Genomic DNA, 24,974 nt, shown 5'->3' on the forward strand with positions numbered 1-24,974 from the left:
TATATTTTTATTATTTATTTATTTTCTAATTAATTATTTTATATTACAACAAATAATTTTTGTATGTTATTTTAATTATTTTTAAATCTGCTTTTATTGCTATATAAACAAACCATAACATTATATCCATCAATATGAATGCAACTCTCTTTTTCTGTATTTTTTTATTTTTATTTTTATATCTTCTACCCGTGAGTAGCATTACTTTCTACTCGCTGCACAAGAGAGATGAGAGTTATATCGATCATACTCAATATGGAATATGGAGTTAAGTTTTAAATGTAATCGGTCGGTCATATAACGCAAAAGCACACGCATGCGTAACGCACGTGAAGGACTCCTCTGCGTAAAAACGTCGACCAGAACATCATCTGCGACCTTTCTCAAGAAAACTTTCTAATATCAGACGATATAAGCTTAGCACAGTAGGTGTGCAAAGAGAAAAAACAACGTATGTGTTCATGTATGTGCGGATAAATCTTATAAAGCTTAAATCACAGACCGGCCGAGTGTAGGGATATACAATACGCCTAGAGTATAAGATTATTTTGATCTTGGATTAAAGTAGATGCTCTAGCTTCACGCAAAAGAGGTAGAGAGAGAAAGAGAAAAAGAATACTTATATCACGGCGTATCAAAACTTTCTCGTCTAAACGGTATCTCGTGAGACTATAGTGAGAAAGCTCTCCTTAGATGCGAAATGTGCCACTGAGGATAAAATCCCCATGGTGCAATATAGAGTGTGCCTTCGTCAGAATACGTTTAATCTCTTATTCGAAACAATGTCTCGCGATTGTGCTTGAATAAAGTTTCAGAAAGTATTCAAGTTTACAAATCGCGAGGATATTGAAGTTATATTTGCATATAATGCATAGATGCATCTATTGTGCATTTGTGTGCGCGACAAAATATACTGACACTATTTATGCAGCATTATATATTATATAATTATATGATATATTACATAATTATAAAATTATTTAATATATATTTTGTCATCAGTTTAAAATTTTGAATTCATGTCAATGATAAAAAATATAGTTTATACAATAATTAAATAAAATATCCAATCACTTCGTACATTTCACAAATTAGTAAATTTATTTGCTGCGCAAACACAAACCTCGATGATAAGATTATTCATAAACTTCAACACAAAAAAAATTATCAAATATTTGCATCGTATGTATATTTTATACGCATCACTAATATATTGCTGTCGTGAAATATTTTTTCAGCGCAAAGTATCGCGTCTTATTCGTGTGTTACGTTCCGTTATTATATCATAAAATATATGCACATTTATCTGCCAGTCAAGATCCACGTGACAACATATCACGCGAGATTAAAAAGCATAAAGGATTAATTGGAAACCGTTTGCGGATAAGCGATCGTTATATCACATCCTGCGTCAAATAATGCCGCGTCGTAAAAAGGATAGTACCAGTATTTGAACAACAAGACAAGATATAGCGGATAATCCGCAGCGGATAATAGCTCTCGTACTACTTTAGTCCCCTTTTACGTGTTCTTTCAATCATTTCAGCTTCTGATATCGGTATCGTCATGGCGAAATGGAAAGGAAGCTTTTTCCGAAGTAATATAGTAAACATCGTCGGGTGGCGAAATAAATTTTATATGGGATCCACTAGAATATTCGCAGTTTTTCGATCATGTCTTCATACCTTTATATGTAACACATTTATAAAACATTTAAAACATTCAAAATATTATAGATAAATTATTTCTTTATAAAAGGATTATTTAACTTGCAATTTATAAGACATATGTATATGCGTCTATTTTCTATTACAATTTTTTTTACATACTATTAAAATATACTCCTGAATTTTGCAGCTTCGTAAGAATTATGTTGGCATAATTCTTCTTGGCTTTCTACTTTACAAAAAAGGTGCTTCAGAAAGTTAATTTCAAAAGAGATAAAGATTTCAATTACGCAGGTATTTAATGGCGGAAATTAAAACATCTCTTGTCAAAGTAAAAGGTTGCACTATTCATTTCACGGGTCTTTTTTCTAAGAAATTTAACTGCACTCAAACTGTAATTATCTTGTCCGGCGTTAAAAGTAAACGATTGCCACAAATTGGAGCTTAACGAGCTTACTCTTTTTTTTTTCTTCCACAAAATAACATATAATCCCACCCTGAACATATATATATATATATACCGCGATGCATTTTACGTATAATACGTAATAGATAGCACCCGAGGGTAAACGTCCATAAATAGTTAACACCTCGAGAGTAGACTAAATCCGACGCTTATCTAATGCACATAGTTAGTAGCTAAAACTATTAAATTCGCAATTATTGCGGGATCCGCAAGCGGAAAACGGGGACATCGCTAAAAGGAGAGAGAGCTTTTTTCCCTAGGTACCGTTTTATCGTGTAGTCGTTTAAACTTATCAAATCTGTAAAGGAAGCTCTCAGGGTGTGCGCATCCACACCCGCGCATTTACACGAACGGCCCATTTACACGATAGCTCTCTCGCACGGCTATCTCGACACAGCTTTGTGCGTGAGACATTGTTCTTGAGAGAGCGTTTCTTTTTCACATTCGCGAAACCAACGAGTAACTCTTCCCGCATCTATCGCTGACGCAATTTAAACTTTTTAACAGTTCGCGCTGAAGCTTTACGCAGGCAGCAAGAAACCCTGCATGCTGTAACTTATTTTTCGCTATCTTGCCTGCGCAACTGGCAGGCAACAGACGGTACGGAACGTAATGCGACGTAAGAAGTACGGAAGCTGTCGAACTTTGCGAATACGACCGCGAGCTTGTACGAAAGATTTCTTTAAAAAATCTCTGCGCGCGATATTATTTTATAACGGAGATTGCTTGTGAGAGAGAGAAGCGTTGTCTCGTTTTTGATGGATTTTTGGAAAAAGATTAATAACCCTTGTTACAGAGAAGAACTTCGCGACTTAATAAAACCCTGGAAATTTGATAGCTTTTATTGAAAAAGATAACATAATAATAATAATATTTCTATTTAATTTTTCAGTTCTTGCATCAAAATTGAGCCTTTCTAATTTCTTAATTAAATATTTTATAACATATATACATGTATGTAAATAAATGAAATATCAAGGTTGATATAAGATATGTATTTCTTATGCATCTTTAGAAAAGATTAAACAATTATTATTAATTAGTATATTTATGAATATATTAATACAAAACATTCATATATTTTGTATTAATCAATTGACTATATAAGAGAAGATATTTGCACATATATTTCTTATATTAATTATAATTATATCGTTTTATATGTTGTTTAAATTTAAAGAAATTAGTACTTGAAATTAAAGACTGTTAAGAGGTAATTCGATATAAAAACATTCGCGACATTGTAAGAGTTCTAACTTTGAATCAACAACTCGAAAGAGCGTTAATTAAGATGAAAAGGTAATAAGAAACAAGAAGGAAGTAAATACATACAGGAGACATGACGATCGACTTGAAAAGCAGCGGTGTTAAATGAAGTAAGAAACCGGACACGCATATTTCTCCATCTCTTGATTTCCCTTGTGAATTAAATTTCTACCAACCAATTAAAGCTCAGACTCCAGATCTGCAATTGCAGTGACACCTAACTACAAATTACCGGAAATAAGATAACGTTGCGCGTATTTGCTTTACATCTGTGTGAGTGTTAATTACATGTCGTCGCGAAACTGATAGTAATTTTTAGTATGCTCTCTCTTTCTATCTCTCCCTCTCTTTTTTTCTTACGCAATACATCGTTAAAATTAATGTCAAAAATTCTGGGTCATCACGTTACTCCATTATTTTCCAGAAACGTCAATAACACTCACGATTATTACGTTTATCCTCCTCCCCCTGCCATTAATACGTATATTTAAAAATTAATTTGGAAATATCGTCGTAATTAAGAAATTTTGTTGGTATCATTTATTTGCAGCGGAAATGACTTTGATGAAAAACAGCAAAGAGCTTTCAACGTGAAAAAGGCATTACAGAGTAACCGCATTAATAATCTTCTCCGCCGGATTACCCTTCTTTTGATTACTTTAAGAGCTCCCGATAATTAATAAAACTTGGTGCCAATAAAAATCCCTGAAGTTAAGGCGGCTCGCGCCAGTTTAAGCATCTTCGCGCTAATGATAACTTTAAAGCTATTTATTCAAAGTAAACGCGGATTCAAAATCCAATCACAGAGATTCAATCGCAGAAATGCAGCGATGATCCTATTTTTTCTTGGGCGAAATTAAAATCTAAATAATTCTACAGTATGAGATTTTTATATCTCCAATTATATTATACTCTGGATAGAATGTGCATATTGATAAAAATAATTGAACAACAATTATTCTTTAATGTGTTTACACGCTTAACAATGTATGCGGTGATTAACAATTTAAGTCTATCAACGATAGTCGCGTATAAATTTATATAAATTTTGAAATTCCATCTCAATTAAGACGAAGTACTGCAATAAACGATATATTTATTATTGTAATATTCCATCGAATATGATATAAAATGCAAAGCATTTTGAAATGGATGGAATATTTTATGAAGCGTTTTATTAATGAGAATCTGAAGTCTCATTAATCAATCTTGCTAAACACTTAGGCTTGTTTTGAAGCCTATAAAGTCAGAAGCAATTTCTGTTACAGCTAAGTCATAACACGGTTAAAGTTCGTCGCCGACGCGACTTAAGTACATTCGCTCGTACGATAAATTTCAGTCTGCCTTCAGCCATGCACGTTTGCTTTCTTTCAAAGTATAACGCAAAAGAAGATAAGTTACCACGCAGAGCAGAGCACATCCGAGAGCGTCGGCAACTTTTTTAATATTAGAGCAGAATGAAAAATATACACTATTACGTATTACCTTGTCCATCGCAATTTACTTTCTACGCAATTTAATTTCTATTTATATTATAAAAATGCATCACGGCAGAAGGGAGAGCAAAGTCATCTTATAAAGCAAAATAAGCGTAAGACCAAACGGATAAATGTTATCTTTTCTCTAACGCGAGGATGGCCTTAATTTCTTTAAGAGCAAAACACAGAGATTCTTGCTTCTAATAACAAATAATATAAAATAGCTGCATGTATAATGTGTATGTGTGTGCATAACAATGAGAAATAATATTCGGTATCATGTAATTCGTGATTAATTATTAATAGAATATCGGTGACGTATGGAAATGTGTGGGGGTGATTTAAACACATAAGTGCGATTATACGTTATCGAGAATTTATGCAACGCTTCGGCTGAAGCTCGACGCAATGTTTCATAAATCTTGAATTCCGTTTAGAATTTCATGTTAAACAAGGTATTAAACAAACGCCGCACGAATTTCAAGTTTATGCGAAACCGCGGCGGTATATTCGACGCGATGCTACATGAAATTTACACAAGCCCTGGCCTCGTTATGTGATATAACCGGCAAAACTGCCGATACATCAATCTACCTGGAAACGGTCGATTGCTTTTCCCTCCTACGCAGTCGTTTACTATTTGAGCTGTTGGTGGATATTAAAAAAAGGCATTAAAGTAAATGCGTTTAATATTTACGTGTAATATTAATATTATGTATTTAGTCTTGATGTATATTGCGTTTTTAATTATAAAAATTCTGAAATTTTCCGTCAATCTTTCTATTAATTCCATTTACATCTTCTTTTTCACTACATTTATGATTTCTGGAGATATATTGAGAAGAATGCATGAAACTGACTAAAATATCGCAAAATTCTTCTTATTTAAAAAGAAACATAATTTTTTGAATATTTTGAGCTACATAAATTGATTTATAAATGTCTAAATACCTTTAAGAAATGTTGAATGTATAAGAATAAGTAAAAATCTTTAAAAACGCTCTTCTATAAAATCATGTTTTTAACTTTTTCTCAGAAATCACTCTGGTCTGTGATTATTATCATTTTCTTTATTCTGTTTAAAAAGAAGTAAACTATGATTTGATCGTTCGATTTATAAAAATTATGATTTTATCAAAAGTTACGAACGATTGAAGTCTCCAAAAAAGTTGACTTTATTTAAAATCGTAAAAAGAAAGATTCAGAAAGAGTTTATTCGGCAAAAAGCATCAATCAAAATATACGAAAAAGAAAATAAACAAAAATTATTTAAATATGTTAACTCTCATATGTTAACTCTCAGTGATGCAAAAAGGGAACGTAAACGTAGGTAATTTTGCTATATGATTTCTCAACTACACTCTTCCCTTTAAAGAAACTAATTTATGTTGTAAAATCATTTTACATCATGTATATCAACTAATTCGACTTGTGTATTATGCATTTACATATACTATTAAATAATGGATGGAATATTTAATAATCAAATATTTTCACCGAATTTGAGCGAACAAAAATGTTCGAATAAAATCATCGACAAAAAATATTTTGTAAACGTTTCAAGAATTCCAATTTTCACGTCAATATCACAGAATTGCGGTGTGTTCCGATTTCCGACAAAAGAAATAAAACCCGACGAGCTAATTGAAAGCTCGTCAAAGTTTCGTATCTAAATCTTCGCAAAACTTAAGCAAAACTTTGCACAAAGCATTGTTCGCTCGAGCGTACTTTTCATTGCATTGTTTTCTCCTCGTGATTTTTGTTTTCTCCGAAAGTCTCCTCTTATTTTCGTCAACCAATGTCGACATGTATATCTTCACTCTGACGAATGTCACGCGGTTCATTTGACAATAAAAACTTTTACAAATGAACTTGAAGTGATTAAAAGTTTTACTTTGCGGATTAAACAAGTTTGAACACGAAATATTCCAAGTTCTTTTCCTTTAGGAAAACGAGATTTTCTTGAAGAGATAGATTCTTCAAATTAGATACCTACATGAGATCGAGGGAAAAGTTCACTGGAGCAAAAAAAACTATTAACACATCCGACGTATTTTCTTACGTAATGCTGAATGAAGTCATTAGGATACTCGCTTTTTCATTCTTTCATAAATATGAAAATTACAGGGCTCGTATTTCATAAAAATGAAATTAATATATGGCGATAATTTCGACGTAAACAAATTATATCATTATATTGTCTATTAATGTAACGGCAATCAGTCATCAATTTTGCTAAATAATTAATAATTTGTAATTTATCACCAGTATTACAAAATGAGATCGCACCAATTGTTTCTCTTCAAATTATAGCCTTTATTTTGTGTTTACATATTAAGCCAGATTTATATATCCCATTTAACGGTATGAAAAGCCGCGGCTAAGTATCGTTAATTACTGTGCTTGCAGATAGCGTTACGCCCTAATTATTAATTTTAAAAACAAGATAATAAATAAATATGCTCGAAATTCATTGAGAACTTGCTCCAATTATTCAAAATTTAGCCCCTACACCTCGCCTTCATTCTCAGATTCAAAAACTAATTTCAGTTTGCATTAAGCGAGGTATCGTTAACCATATAATTTACAATAAACTTCGCTTCAGCGCACCTTAAGTACTCGTCGACACGTCAATTATCGAGCGGCATTGCTTTAACAATTGTCGTTGTTTTAACAATTTTCTATCTCACGCGAATAAAGGTGATAATTGGAGATGTTGCCGGCCCGATGTTTCATTAAGACTGTAGTCACCACCTTTAATTAATCACACGGTAGGTATCATCTAACAGCTAAGCATTCTGCAATCTGACATGCGTCACCTGCTTTTGTCTTTGTGCACCGATCTATATCTCTAGGTGGAATTTCAAGCGTAGGATTAACGCTATCACCTTATACATGAAAAGCCGCGCTTTCAAAGCGGCTACTATTAGCGATAAAACATTTTCTAAACCTGCGTATAATAACGGATCATAAAATAATGGCTGTTTGTAAGGACTTTAATGAAGGATGTTATAATATGCAAATTCGAACATATTCAATCTAATTTTCGAAAGTTTTAATCGTGCAAACTTAAAATAAAAAATAAAAAACTACTTATTATTAGAGAGAGAGAGAGAGAGAGAGAGAGAGAGAGAGAGAGAGAGAGGGCGACAAAGAGAAATTCAGTACAGATCAGTATTAAAAGTACATTGAGTACTTGTGAATAAAATAAAATTTGAAAACGCTACTGAATAGAAGCTATATATAAATATCCGTATATAAAAATTTTATTTATGATTAAGTGTATTGATTTCCATATATTAATTTAAAACTGAACATATAGCTCTAATAAAAATGAATGAATTGCGTAAAAGTCCGAAAAACTATATTCTATGAACCTAAAATGATTTAATATAAAATATAATTATTTACTATATCACATATGATATTGTTAAAAATTATTAATATTATCTTGTTTCTATAATTTCTTCAGATTAATTACATATTTTTGAGCATTCATACTATGTAGCTTATTACACATGCAAATTATTTCCACACAAACATGAGAATATAAAATTCTGAAAGAGTTAAACGCATTTATGATTGATGCCAGTCACGTTTTCTCGCTAAACGTGGAATCCTTCTTCCATTATGGATTGCATTCCTTCGAGATCGAACATGTTGCACAGCATGTAAAGAATTTCGATTAGATGTCTTTGCGCATAAATACGTTTTTAAAAAAGTTTATAAAAAGTGAAATTATTTATTTATTAGAAATGGAACTTTACACATCTGAGATAATACAAATTGCTTTCATATACGCATAAGTTTATTGCTTATATTCTTTTCATCGAGTTTCTTTTGTGCTCAGAATTTATATCATCATTTATATAATTCAATATCGTCAAATGTATTTTCTGTTTAAAATCGTACATATACAAATAATTCTTTTTAATGAATTGTTTAATTTAATTTGTTATAAATTTTTACACGATAAAAACTAACACCGCCGATAATTTCATTTTTAATGTTAAAACTCAGTCAGCGAAATTTGATCGGACGAGCTTTCAATATCCGTTCTGATCGACTTAATTTTAATTAGTTCGTTACATAATACATACCCGCGAAATTGTGGTTTAAATAGAACCGTCCATTAAGGGAGGCCATCTCTTCGACCCGACCTCCGAGTGACATTTAATGACGACATAATTGATTTGTGTTATGATGGCTTATCAGACGTGCCTCGATATCAAGGTAGAACGATCCGCAGATTAGGTATAAAAGCACTCTCTCTTGGATCACCATCTCGAGTGTTCTCGCATAAATGGCCCGCGTCGCCTGAATTGCTCTTAGATTGTTTTACGAACAAACAAGTGATTGCTTCACGAGCAAACACTTTGCAACGTCCCGCCGACATGCGCATTGTATTTTAATACCGTGCATTATGTTCGTTCTCGTACGTGCCAAACTCCACAATGAGAATATCATTATCCAAACAAATAGAATTTGTATGTATTAATGTAATAGAATTTCTATCGCGGATGATTATTGATGCATGTGATTTATTAATATATGCATATATGATACTGTTTACGACAAGTATTTACTCGTTATTTATATCTATCTGTCTCTGCCAGTTAATTATCACTTATGCGATTTTTAATTTAATTTATCGGCAAATATAAAATCAACAATATGTTTGCAGTTAAATGCGAATCCAACATTTAGCTGCAAACATATTGTTGATTTTATATTTGTAAATAAATTAAATTGTGGGGGATGTTAACTATGTAATTCCTCATTAAACATACATTCTATATAATCGTTGAATATATTCTACGTAACTATCACTATCAAATTTCATATGTACATTACACGGTGTTTCAAAATAACACTGACAACATTTAAGAATTAATAGAGAAACAAACTAATCTGTTTGAAGCAATTTTTAACAAAGAAATGTACTTATATAACAATAAAATTGTATCAAAAATATCTTTGAATTAAACAAATCACTAAATTTGTAATGAACTTTATGTTCCTATAAAAAAATAAAAATATTGTTATTATCGATAATTAACATAATTTAATACTGATTAATTAGTGCAATCACAAGAAAAGTTAGTGACACACACACAGAATTACATGTAGCTGCTAAAATTATTCATACTAAAGCAGGAGTGTTTGATCATATACAAAATTGCATATATGATCGAAATTTTGAGCATCTATTATAAAGTATTGTAAGATTAAGATACAAGATTTTTAGTCTTCTCACTTATATTGATTAATCAAAATTTAATTTAATTTAATTTAATATGAAAATTATATACGATTCATTGCGAAAGTTGATAGCCTAATAAAATCTCCCTAACTCAAAGGCGCATTTGATACAATTTTATTGCTATGTAACCGAAAAAGGCAACATTTTTACGACAGGGGTTGTTGCTCTTCAGAAATGCTTAGTTTATCGAATTCTGTTAATCTTTAAAAGTTGTTATTTTTTAAATAACAAATGAAATGTCGTTTCATTAACATAGCATCGACAAGAGTTACCTTTGAAATTATCTGTCAGATGAAATTAGAAAAAATAACGCTACTCGATTGCGACGTGCACATAATACTCAAACGTCATGTTACAAAGTTGCAGGTCGGACTAATGAAGAAATTACGAGCCAATAATTGCATGTGCCTGTCGAAGTCGATAATACTCGTGTATACGTTTCGGATATTTACTATTTTCAACAAAAGGTATCGATTAAGTCACGTGTATGTTTATATAAGCCGCCACTATTTCAAGTCATTTAACGTCGCGAAACCTCACGGTAACATTATTTCGTTCGATATTCTCTCACGAAACGTTTGCTGTCGCCGACAGAAATAAAAATATGTCGATATAAATTGCAATGTTAGCATTACATTTTGTACGAGTGTGTAAATATTTATTTTAATTGGCTGTATTATTTTTTTTACGCGTATCATCGTGCAACATGCATGGCAAATATGTCATTTACACAAAACATCCTCCATCAGCGACATGTTATATTAATTTTATATTTTTAACAACACATATATATGTATATTCTTTAGAAAAAGTTTTCCATTGATTCATCAATTGTATTATTATATCTTAATATATTAGTATATTTATATTATAAGAAAGAGAGCTATAGATAAAAAAATATATATATAAATTGTAATATATTAATTAGGAATACGAATGGTATAATGATAATGGCATATCAAAGAAAAAACAAGTATTAATAAAATTATTAACCATGTTTTATGATTCTTAAAGCGTTTTCATAAAACTGTAATACTTGAAACTTATGTTATACCTAATATCTAATTTTAAATAATAAATTAATTCGTACCGAGATTGAAAATTTGTTCGAATCATATATCATGTTATCGTTATTTTAAGTTGTAATAAATAAGAAGGACAAAAAATGCATAAGAAATTTCTCAAAAGAAATTATGGAATCTCAGGTAATCTATCTTATCATGTTCTATAAAACATCACCAATATCTTCTCAAGTATGACACTTACTCGTAAATTGCAGTTGAGCTAAGTTTAATACAGACCTATATCGTAGCCGATAAAACAGCCATCCTATTTTAAGCGAATGAATACTTCCTTCTCACTCCCGCAAGCTCTTTATTGCGGTATTAACTTTTGCCGTAATTTCGACATTATGATAAAAGACGATTTTAAAGATATTAACTACGTCGAGAGGATCGTGAATGAAGAACTCGCGCCTTTACGTACTTTTGAGCTTCTCGAGTTTATCAAGTTTATCCGCGACAGTCATATTCCCTTGGCGAAACTTCTAATTTTTTAAGTGGCAAGTGGTAATTATGTTATATTCTTTGGTCTTCCTCAATATCTACGTTAATTATCTTAAATTATTAATGATTGGAAGGGAGAGAATTGTGCGTGAGAGTACACGCGAATATGTATATAATTTTTAGAACGAGAAAAAGAGAGAGAATTCTCCTACATTTCAAGAAATTACGCATCAGAGAACTATATGCTTATACATATATATATATATATATATATATATAAGAAGCATTCGTGTGTACTTTCTGGCAATTTCCTCACATCTGGCGCTATTCCGAATGCTTGACATAAGGGTATGGAGGGTCCTTAAGTTGCCAATTAAATTTGGGCGATGTTCCTAAAACGAAAACATTTTTCCCTTTTCAGCTCGCTTCACTCGCAATTGAAGGGAATATGATTAAAAATCTTGTCCGACAATTTTCCTCCATAGTTAATTTTTTGAGAATTTTTTGGTACAAAATTGAATTAAACCGCATAGAGACATTCGTCAAAAAAAAAAAAAAAATAATACTTCTTATATACCATCATAAAGTTTCTAGGACAGAAATATTTTTCCATTACGTTTTTTCTTTCTCTACAGCGCAGCAGTGATATGAAAACTCTCTATGTTCTGACAATCAGTTATAATTTATTTTATGACGCCATATGTCAATTTTATCGTATGTTTATTTGATTGACTTATTTGCACTATAAGGGACAACTAAACTCTCAATATGAAAAAGAAAAATCTATAATATCTTGATGGCTTTTTTCGGAAGCAAAATTTTGTGTGAGGAAAAGTTATTGGATATTTTTTACTTTTTTCGCGCAAACTTATTATTAGTCATCACTCTCTAGTATATCTTGTAAATTAGTATACATCACTAGTTTACAAAATATATATCGGAAAATTTAACATAAAAAAAAAGTTTTAAAACGCCTCGTTCTGCTCTCAAAAATGGCAGAAAAGTCAAGAATGGATATCATTCACGTCACATCAGGAAAATAAGCAGAATCTGATCGAAATCAGAATCGTATCAGAAACGATTGGTATACGAGCAACGATTTCCATTCCACATTGTTCCCTCATGACAAATAACTGTTAACCCTGCGACAAAGGGTTTTCTTATCACGAGAGATCGAGATGTCGAAATTCCGCCAGTCAATGAATTTCATCGATCAACGGAGAGTCGGTGAATAGGATAATAGAACATTTATGCATGAATTTTGCTACTCATTTTTAAGTTAAAAATGCTTTTTATAAATAAAATATATTGAATAGAAAATATATGTCTATTCTTTTTATTATATATTTCTGATCATATGTTTTTGATCAAGATATCTCAAGTTCTGCGAGATATGGAGTTACAATAAAATACTGAAGATAGGTAATAAAGCATTTTATAAAATACTTTTAGAAAGAATATAAGTATAAATTAAGATGCAATTTTTTTTTTTTTTTAAATATATCACTTTCTAATATACTTTAATATACTTTAAGGATGAGCTAATTCATTTCTTAATCTCTCAAGTTAGAAAATAAAAATACATATATATTAGATATAATCTTGTTTATAGTTTTTTTAAGATTTACTTATAACTCTTTCTTAAGTAGTATTTCTTATGTAATGTGATATGTAATTTAATATTGTATTATGCATTACAATGAAATTAATTATGATTTATATAATACAATAATAATTTGCATAATTATATCTAATATATAAGAGATAATATTGCATCGTGATTTCTTGTACTTTATCTAAATATATAATATTTCATAAAATATATTATTACATCTCCAATTCTTTATAATTTCAATTTGTCAAGTATTTTCTTCTAATAAAATGTTATAAAATAAACAATTTCTCACTCACCGATACAGCGGAGTTGTAGTACACAGCACACATTGATCTGAAAACAAAATATTCAAATTATGTTGTATATACATATGTGTGTCGAATATCTCATAAACAGTTTAGAAAAAATATTTCATTTTTGCATACCTCATAGTTGCCCCGACGTCGCCCGATGCCTCCCCGGGCCTCCTCCTCCTCTCTTGGTCCATGGTAGCACTCACGACACTCGCGAAAATACGAATAATTACGATCGCCCGACACTTTAAACGGCACTCCCGACACGCGAAACTTTATACGGCACTCCCGACACGACGCATGAATCGCACTGTGTATCGCAATGCTACCTGTAACAAATAAAATACATATATATATTAGAATAATCTTATTATTTCGCATTACAACATACACAATATAAATATGTAAGCTAGAATTAACGATAGATATATCCACGGATCGTAACACATTCGCGTGCGCGAAAACAGATTTTAAGTTGGGTTATGTTGGCAAGAGATTTTGCATCGAATTTTTCGCGAAATATGCGTTTCGAACAATTACGACTACATATTAACGTTGAAATTATGATATGCGATTGATAAATATTACAATACAAAGGTTAGAACTCGTTTCTAACGATTATGCTTACTAATTAATCACAGCGGGACGCAGCTCGAACTGCCTGATACTCGCGGCGTTTCGGTAATGGCCGAAGCTACAAACATCGGCAACTTCATTCTAATAGCGCGCGCGCGATACTATAAACATGACTTAATATTAATAATTAATTAAAACTCAAAGGAGATTCGTTCGAAAAGATATAGCGTTAGAAAGAAAAAATATTTTAATCGAGAATAAGGTATTATAACATATTATTTACAACATATTACTATTTTATAACTTTTACCATATTATTATTTTAAAATTTAATTAGCAAATTATAACATACACAATATAAATATAAATATATAAGCTAGAATATTTAATTAGCAAATTTTCGCTTTATTAATATTTTTTGATAAAATAAATCAACTGATTAAAGCGTTAATTTGCTAATTAATTTTTAAAATAATATGTTATAATACTTTAAACACGATTAATATTTTTGACAATTATCAGCTGATTTCTGTCAAAAAATATTATTTGAGAATAAGGTATTGTAACATATTATTTACAACATATAACTATTTTAATTTTTTACCATATTATTATTTTAAAATTTAATTAGCAAATTAACGCTTTAATCAGCTGATTTCTGTGAAAAAATATTAATCGAGCGGCTGTCATCGCGAAGGTTAACAGTTTTGACAGTTGTTTAAAATAAAATTAAATTAAATTAAATTAAATCTTTAAATGAAATGGCGCGCGCACAGCGCGCGCTTGTGTTGTCTAGTATTAATATAAAAAATATTGGATATTGTTAAAAGAATATTGCTCGACAATGCTTACAAGCGTTGTATTCTTACAAAATAATGTCTTACAAGATTTATTATATAAAATATTCAATATATATGTGTGTGCATTTAATATTTCTTTTTATAATATATAAAACGATATTATACGAATGACTAAAGGATAAACGTCGTTTTAATCTAATGACAATAAAATGGATTACATATTCGAGAAAGTGATGGATTCGTATTTTACATGTAAAAATATGTATCACCCTCTGTAAGGAAATGGAGTCGATTTGACAAGAAAATGGAACGAGAGAGTGGACGCGACATTCTGCAAATTCACGCAGGCGTTTAGATGGATCGTAATGGATGATCATGTAATCCGTTGGTTAAGTAATCCTTGAATTACTGTAAACAGACCAATATTTCGCTGAGAGGCGAAAAAGACAAATTGTGATTTTATCAGCTGATTTATAATCGTATTTTAAAACATGCAACAATTCTCTTTAAGAAGTTTTTTATATTAAAAGACTTTTCAATACTTAAAAAAATTGTACATTCTTTTTGAAATAGAATAAAGTCATATAAAATCTATTTTACACCATAAATTAGCTTGCAAAAAATAGAAATATTCTAATTAACTTTCTCTTTTCCTTTTTATATAGGAAAGACTTACTAACATTCTTTAAAAAGATAGCGATAAAAAGAAGGAAATGTATTCAGCGCTATGTAGAGGGTTGTAAGTTTTATAGTACTTTATCATCTGGAGTCTGGAGGATAAGAAAAACTGCTTATTAAGCGTGAAATTTTATATACCGTGGCCAGAATAACGAAAGGCGGGAGGTTTTGCGTATCTCGTTGCTGTTGGTTTCTCAACCAAATTATGTGTCTACCAGTAATAAAAATAATGATGCAACTTCAGTCTTGGGGGACTAGACACGGCAATGAATCTGCTCTTGCAAAGACATACTATCTTTTGTTGTGAAATTGATGCGTCTCTGTGGAAATTTGTTAAAACTTCTTTCTCTCTCGGTTTAAATTTTTATTCAAAATTAAGATTTTCTTAGTATTGGAATCTTAAATAAATGAGAAAAATTCCATCTTTTACTCAACGAGTAAAAAATATCTTTTTTTTTTAACACAACAATGGAATAATGAAACAAATGACCATTAATCGATATACAGGGTGTTTGTTTATAAGTGTCCGAGCAAATATCTCGCAACTGATCAAAGTTACAAGAAAGTTTAATAAGAGAAATTTGCACGGCTTTGAGTCAGCTACAAAGTGCATGTAAAAAATTTTTTTTTACTCGTGACCCCCCTTTTCGAGTTATAAAGGTCAACATAGTTTTTTTAAATGGATACCTATAATTTTTTTGCATATTTACATAGTAGACGTTATTTGCAATCAAAATCATATCTAGTAAAAAATTGCTACTATGCATTGTTTACGAGATAATCGACATCTTTAGTATGTAAGTAGTAAACTGGATTCTAAGGATTTTTGAATTTAGATTGGTATTCGAAGAGGTGGAAAGACTGAAACAACTTTTTTAAGAAACATTTATTAACCCATAAATTGCTCGAAATTTTGCCCATCATGTTCGATACAGCATTCGACGCGTTTTATAACATTTCTCATTGTTGACTGCAGCATTTCTGCTGTAATGCCTTCAACAGCTCTAGTGATCTTATGTCATAAATCTTCTTCATTTTCAGGAACAATTGCATAGATAATGTCCTTAATATAACCCCAAAGAAAAAATATTATGTAGTCTGACGATTGTTTTTTAAATTGTGATATGGAAAACCAACTACTTACATACTAAAGATGTCGATTATTTCGTAAACGATGTATAGTAGCAATTTTTTACTAGATATGATTTTGATTGCAAATAACCTCTACTATGTAAATATGCAAAAAAATTATAGGTATCCATTTAAAAAAACTATGTTGACCTTTATAACTCGAAAAGGTCACGAGTAAAAAAAAATTTTTTACATGCACTTTGTAGCTGACTCAAAGCCGTGCAAATTTCTCTTATTAAACTTTCTTGTAACTTTGATCAGTTGCGAGATATTTGCTCGGACACTTATAAACAAACACCCTGTACAAAAAGTCGACGGTTTTTATTTCTATATCCCGCACGTTGAAAGAAAAACATAAATAATGTAATATGTAATCACTAATATTAGTCGCTGAGAGAGTAATCGTATGTTCTCGCGTTTTTTTTCATCCACCACTGTATTGCATGGTTCATTGTACGTCGACAAAGGCAAACAAAGCTTTGCCTCGGGCATAATATCTTTCCTAGATTTTTTTTTGCGCGAACGTGTAAAAATTCAGTTTACATTCACTTTGTGAAACGGTTTTCCGGAAACAGACTTAAGGCGGATTTCCATTGCTATTACTGTCTTGAAAGCAAGTAGAACAAGAATAAAATTAAAAAAGAAAAACATATTTTGCATAGATTTAAATGGCAAATTGTTGAGGTCATGAAAACCAGAAGCATAATCGCAGCATATCAGAAATAGCTTATCGGAGATCCACGTACGCGTAGAGTTTTTATCCGCATATTACATATATTTGCGATTCGACAATTTCCCATATTTGCAGGCCAAAAATTAGGGTTATTCACGAGAATAACTATCTTCTCGTTTATTCACGGGAACATGTTAACAAAAAAAAAAAAAACTCTTGAGGTATATTGCAGAATATGTGTAAAAAGTAAGATCAATAAAAATTTTGAATTTAAAAAACAAATAAAAAATATTAAAAGTTAATATTGTATGGGTAAATTTTATTTTAAAATAAGATGGAAATAGAATTGCGTGAAATATAGATGTGAGAGAATATAGCACTTGTATTAGTGTCATTAGATAATTGCAATAAAGATCGAATGGCCTTTACTTGCAGAAGAAACACATGCGGTTGACATTATCGGGAAATTAAATGCGTAGTTACATATATATATAAAATTTATAAAATAGAGAGAGAGAGAAAGAGAGAAAGAAAGAGGAGAAAGAGAAAGAGAGGGAGAAGGAGAGGGATAGAGAGGGATAGAGAGAGAGAGAGAGAGAGAGAGAGAGAGAGAGAGAGAGAGAGAGAGAGAGAGAGAGAGAGAGAGATACATCTGCGGATGACTGGTATGTATTTTTCTCATCATCCAATATTTGCACGAGAATTCATTCAACCGTTTTTGTTTTTGCTATTGGAGAACGGTGTTTTACGCTACTTTTCTTACTAACAGCAGAGCAAGTCTGTGGTTTAGGATGGCATCATCAAATAAATTGATCTTTTCAAATTTCCTGCATTTTCTTTTTTTTTTTGTTAGAAAATATATCGCAAAGAAACACTTTCACATCTGATACAAAAAAAATTGCATTCCAAAATATACGTTTTTGTAAAAAGAATAAAAAAACACACGTGGTTGACATCATTGAAAAATCAAATAAAATAAAATTCACAAAGGGCAAACAAAATGACTAGTCAACCTGAATAGTGGATTAAAAGTATGTTGCCTGCATTATATGTTTTCAACAATTTTATTTATTTCTATTAAGAGTATTATAATAAATGAAAACTTAATAATTATATATAATATAATAATCATAAATTTAGGTTTTGCAACTATTTAAATAAACAAGTAATATTGCGATAAGATTGAATTTGTTAATATTTTTTATATTTATTTATTTAAAATCTTTTGTTTTATTGGCGTAATTGTATGTATATATGTATATATATATATTTTATTGCGCAATTGAAAAAAAAATATATATATATTTTTTCAATTGCGCAATAGAATTGTTTTAGTTGAAAGCCGGACTTACGGTGTTTCGATAACTTGATTTTGGAACAAACTGTTGCTGACTTTTTTCGAAATTTCTCCGAAATTACGAAATTTAGTTTCCGACTATAACAAATTTATTTTCGAAAACAATTCTGAATACAAAATCTGAAATCTATTTCTCGTAATATCTACTCTCCTTTATATCATTGCTTTAATTCTATTTGCTTCTCTCCTGTTTAATTACAAGAAGTGTATATATATTTACAGAATATTCCGCGTAACACACACACACACACACACACACACACACAAAGATACTAAGCTCTTTTAAAATTTTTAAGTCAATAGAAAAAAATTTTTGAAACTTTTTTATTTATATTACTATATGAAAGATCGTTTTAATTTTTTTATATTGACTTAAAAAATATTTTAAAAGAGCTTAAAAGTATTTTTGTGTTACGCGCACAATATCCTGTGTAAAAATTGGTTTTTATTCTATGAAATTATTCTTGGTTTAAAAAATAGAAGAGATGGAACGAGATACAGCTATGAAACAAACGGCGTGTGTATGTACGCATTCCGGTATTGAATCACTTTGGTCGTGTTACATAATCGTTTCGTGCTGTTCGATTATCGCAAATTTCGCGAACGCGCTCAAATTCGAACATGCCACGGCGTTAGTGCAGAAACGGGTTATTACGTCTGCTAATTACAGTCATTCCAAAAACCGAAAATGAGCCTCGCACGTGAAAATGAAGTTACGCGAGAATTACGCGTTGCCAATAACTAACGTAAATCCGGCCGCCGAATGCGATTTGCCTTGCGAAGGATCAAAGCATTTATCAGGGCGAAAAGGGGAGAGAAGGAAAACGGAGGGAAGTATATATTAATTATGAGATCACCCTCCATGATATGAGACTATGTTGGTTCGGATCTGAATGTACATAAATTTCACGGTAAATTCACATAATTCCCTTTATAGTGACACAAATGTTTCGCGATTGAGGCGCGAATAAGGCATGAACTACTTCAGGGCTTTCGTATCTCTCCATATGCCTACGTACATATGTATATACGCTTACGTGCGTACATATGTGTGTAATGCTTGTTCGAGTGCATACTTTTTGTGCGAAATCATCAAGGTGCATAATTAGGATCCCTTGTTAAATATCTCTTAGACGAGAATTGGTAGTGTTAATGCTGCTAATGAGTTAGATGGGTGGGCAGATTGCGAGAACGATACCGCCGCAGTTGCAGGAAAATAGATCGTATTAACGACGCTTTTATAATTGAAATAGTCGCTGGAAAAAGCTGTCGCACAAAGCTAATGCCCGTTCCGGAATAATAGCTAAACTGTTTAGCGTAATGTCATTTGCAACGAAGCTCGACAGTACGATCCCGTATTGCCTGAAAATTTCGAAATTCCGTGTTTCTCAAACGCTTTTGCTTAACGATGCGACTTTAAATATACCAAACAAACAATTTGTCTGACAAGCGAGACTGTATTAAGAAACCTCATTTTTTCGTAGTGATTAAAAATATTCTTATTAGAATCTACACGCGTTTCTACAAAATCTCTATTAAAATTTATTTTTCTTTTGGAAATAGTATAAAAAGAATTGTTTTCTTATCGTTTATATGGCACCTTTACGAGATGATAAACACTTAACTTAATTGATAGAGAAGCTTGCTCTGCGTCGTGAGCAACGTGCTTAAATTATATGAAGGCTGCTCTGTACTTAAAGTATTATTATTAACGTTGAAATATTTAACACGTGCAAAGCAATTTAATAAAATCTTATTCGCAGCGTTTTCTCGTATAATAACGAGAAAATTTGCAGTGATAAAAATATTCTCATTTAATGAGGTACGGAAATATTTTAACGGGAATAATTAATGGAAATAATGTTGTTTATATAATGAAGGAATTTTTTGTACACATCATAAAAAATATTTGTTGCTTCTCAATTTATATAAAAAACAGTAATTAATATCTACTAATAAAATAGAAAAGGCGTTGGTCCTTCGAGAGCAATCAGAAATGTGTTTCATTAGCGATAATTCCTGAAATAATTTTGGCTGAGATTCAGAAGCGTAATTCGAGCGTGTCTATTATATTTCTGGAAATGAGCAAATCGCGATTTCTGCTACGACGACAGGCAGATTCCGTTAGGAGAGCAACATTTCGACGTGCATTTCGAGTGCATCAAATTTTGCACAGTAACAGTTTAGAGACATTTTAGTTTAGGCAGGCATCTGGAAGAGTGATAAGTATTTACATTACATAGAGACTCTCTCTCTCTCTCTATGTAGAAATATTTCCATCGAATTTCACTCGAATCTTAAGTGATATTACTTCAAGAGAAATGTACGTTCTTTTCCAATATATTTTGCATTTCAGTAGCTTCGTAAACGTATTGACATTTGTACCAAAATTTTGCAAACGGTTTTTCAAATTCATGTCATAGTTTGAAATCACTTTCCGTCGACATATTATCTTCTGCAAACAATTCCAGAAAGATTCAGAATTTTATTTTTCTCTCACAGCTAAAATATTCCTTTCAGAAAAATGTATTACCTTATTTTTTCGGGGTGTTTGAAAGGCAAATATCAAGATGTTAGGAGATAACGTCTATGTTGGAAAAGTGCGTAAAATATTTTTCTGATACTCTCTCTCCTAAATCATCATCTCTTTAAAATTACTTCCTTCCTCAACGCTAAGCAGATTGAAGGAGATGCGGATCATAGCAGAGTTGCGCACGTGTAGATTGAAAAATCAAACTTCGCAGAGAGTCTCCACTAAATTGTGGAGATTGCAAACTCAGCGTTTTCGTTTTACTTCACACGTGCGTCGTTGATCAATATGTTCCTATCTTTTGTTCGCTTCTGCTTCTTGCGCCTTTTTTTGCGCGAAGAGGCGCAAGTAGAAAATTGATTAGAGAGATTTATAGATAAGAAATGCATTAAACGTGATTGTAAATGATTGTAAATACAGTCACGTACGACGAAGAAACCACGTAGTTTCGCGATGGAAGCAAAAATTGCAAGGATCCGTTCGGAGAGAAGTAATGTGATTATTTGTCGATCCGTTATATATTTTGAGATTTTTAAAAAATTATTAGGAGTAATTATCGTCGAGGAAATTAATAGTAGTATCTTGTACCTAATTAAAGAGCATCTTAAAATATAGTTTGTAATGGCACATCACTTGCATGCTCGAAATTCGATCTTTGTCTACGGAATACAATAAAACGTAATTTCCGGTAAATAGTCGTATTTCAAAACTTCTATAACAAAGACAAACTTACTTAATGAGAGAATGACATTTCATCCTAATTGATATAATTATCAGTAACTCTCTTTTGTCATGTCGCGATTGAGAGAAAAAAATTGTTGAAAGTATCAATAAAGTTACGTAATAAATTTTTTTTTATATTATGTTTTTTATAAATAATTTTAATGTAATTTGAGTTGAACATACTTGACATAATGTGCATAAAGAGAGGCAGTTAGTTTTAGCGTAGTTTTAACAAAATGGAAATTTCTCAAATTTCTCGATAGCGGTGATGACAAAATTGCAAACTATTAGCAACTAAACGCAATTAATTGCCAATTATATACATTTTATCTAATATATAACAATTTTCACATAAACAATTATCATATTACAAATAATTTGAAATTGTTAACAGTAATCATTGCGAAGAAGAGCATCAATCTCTGCTCTAATTTCTGCTTTAATTAGAATCTAATTTATGCTTAATTATATGAAATCAGAAACGTATCTATTATTGTTGTTTGCATTATGCATATAATAGTATCGTAATTACTTTACTGTATATGTTGTACATCTGTTTAGATATTAATAATATAGCAATAATTTTTATGAATAAAACATTACTCTCTATAAAAAAAAACTTTTTTTTATTACATATATTATATATTTCTGTCTATTTTTTTCTTACACGTTTCTTAGTTGGTTTGATGATGAAGAGTTTTAAACATGAATCACACTTTATGTCGATTCATCGCTTTTTTAAAGATATTCTTTCAACGCGTTTCAAAATTCAAACAAACAGCTGGGCGCCACAGAAACGAACGTTTAATAACAAAAGACTACGTTTACACATGAGGCCGTAATCCTTCGCATTTCTGGCATTCTTGTACTATTTCTGGCGCGATGAGATATTTTGTTTATCATGGATGAAAATTATGGAGGAATTTTGCGCGTCTGCTCTGTACGACGCCCGCGGGGTTTCTTATAGTCACGAGTCTCGGAAAACTTGAATAAATAAAATTTCACGCAGCACTGTTTATTATGTTTTATGTTGAAAAATTTTATAAATTCGCACAGTTTTCCCTTTGTACGTTCAAACGCGGATAAAAGTGAAAATTTATGTTTGTTTCCACCCAGGTATCGGAAGTATGACATATAATTTATCGTTTGAAATGGGAGCGAATAATTTATCGAAGATTTCAATAACAAAAGAAATCTAGCTTTGTTACAAAATGCTGCACAAAATTGCGATTGTATATGTGGTTGGCTTTACATCGCGTGCGGTCACCAATAATTTGTCCGCAATTGATCGTATTGTACGTCGTATATTGATGTATTATAGCAATTACGGTATCATTATTTTATGTCATTGTTAGATCCCACACAAATATTGCATTAGCCTGCCAACGAAGCGATACATTACAAGGTGATGACACTACAAGATATTTCATAAAATTCTTATTACTAATTGAAGGAAGTAAATGGATTAAATCGTACATTGTTAATAAGATAGATTATATTATATAGCATTAATTTTCTAAAGTGTGCTAAAATTAAATTATAAATTATTTTATTTTGCAACATTTTCTGTTACATTGTTTTTCAATTTCCAATTTTTCGGATACTTTTCAAATCGCGATATTTATAAATAGATCTGTTTAATCAGACGTAAAAATAATTTATTCGACGTGTTAGCGTGCTACATTTTAATAAAATTGAGTCTTAAATCGATTTCTCTGCCATCATCATAATCATATATTTATTACGAGCTATAATGTAGTCTTTGGACGATAATTAATAATTCAAAAGATAATCATCAATATCATTGGTCGAATTCGACAATACGTTCTTGTATTACAATTGCTTCCGAAATCGATTCATCTGTTTTATTCAAACAAAAAAAAATAATTCAGAGATACAGAGAGTTTATACAAAACAGGAAATAGATTTTTTTTTTATTACAACTTCCGTAACATGCCTAGAAGAGAAAGCTTCGTAAAAGCAAAGTTATTTAAATGGATCTCACAATGAGCGAATTTGACAATATATAATTATATCATCAGCTTCTGACAAGAAATGACAATTTTATATAGCTTCGTATATATTATTTATTAAAAGATGGGGAAAAGGAGCAATTTCCTCCAATTTCCGAAGGACGTGATATATCGAATGACAGATTTTCTTAGAGAACTGTCTTCTGGTTTAGTTGATCGTCGGATAATATTTCTCGGCGGAATCCGAGAAATATGAGGTATAATTCCTTTCTTGGATATTGATCCTATATCTATTGATATTATTACGTCTCCAACTTTCATCACTGTTTCAGTTCACTACGAATCTATTTGCTTTCTTTCCCTAGATGTATGTCCAGTATTAGCTCTTTTTCTTTTCTTGTTATTTTTTCTCAACCAACTACTGGTACTAATATCGAAGGAAACTAACTTTTACCAATTGTTTTCTACGAGACACAGCAAAGTGAATAAAATAGGATTCAGTATGCTCTAATAAATAGGCCTAATAAAATTATCGCCATTTCGTATTCTTGTTTTGTTTCTAAAGCTGTTTTCTTACGTTAGATATAATTTTATGTGTTTTCTTTTTATAATTATCTGCCTGTAACACAATTTTGATGCCGTAGATGTCATTATTTTATTGTCTGACATATCAGAGCATTACTACTATAATTTGCGATTGTATTACTTATTTAACGCAATCCGATAGCGTTCCATTTTGCAAAAAAAAGAAAAAAGAAAATAACAGCGAATCGGTCTCTCTCGAGACTGAGCTTAAATTATTTCATTGTATTAAACAATTATCCGTAGGTCCGCAGGTCATCGATTCAGAATTACAAAACATATAACAGCAGCTGCTGGAGTTTCCAAATTTGCCGAGATGAATTTCATGTTATTTTCTTTTAAACGGACTTTGCATTGATCTGCGAATTGAATAGTATCGAAGTAAAGAGAAAAGCTCA

The 24,974-nt window shown here is 31.0% G+C and overlaps 1 long non-coding RNA gene across 1 annotated transcript in view; it reads right to left on the reverse strand.

Moving 5' to 3' along the window:
• LOC145941750 (uncharacterized) overlaps positions 1–24,974 on the reverse strand; it is a 90,073-nt gene that overhangs the window by 21,666 nt on the left and 43,433 nt on the right. Inside the window, exons 4-5 of the long non-coding RNA XR_014426208.1 lie at positions 13,686–13,882; positions 13,557–13,593 (exon numbers count right to left, since the gene is read on the reverse strand). This is a non-coding gene — a long non-coding RNA (uncharacterized LOC145941750). The remainder of the gene's footprint in view (positions 1–13,556; positions 13,594–13,685; positions 13,883–24,974) is intronic.

The sequence above is a fragment of the Prenolepis imparis genome, unplaced genomic scaffold (assembly GCF_030444845.1).
Source record: "Prenolepis imparis isolate NDT839.2.m4 unplaced genomic scaffold, iyPreImpa1.0 SCAF_10, whole genome shotgun sequence".
In the NCBI taxonomy this organism is placed as follows: Eukaryota; Metazoa; Arthropoda; class Insecta; order Hymenoptera; family Formicidae; genus Prenolepis; species Prenolepis imparis.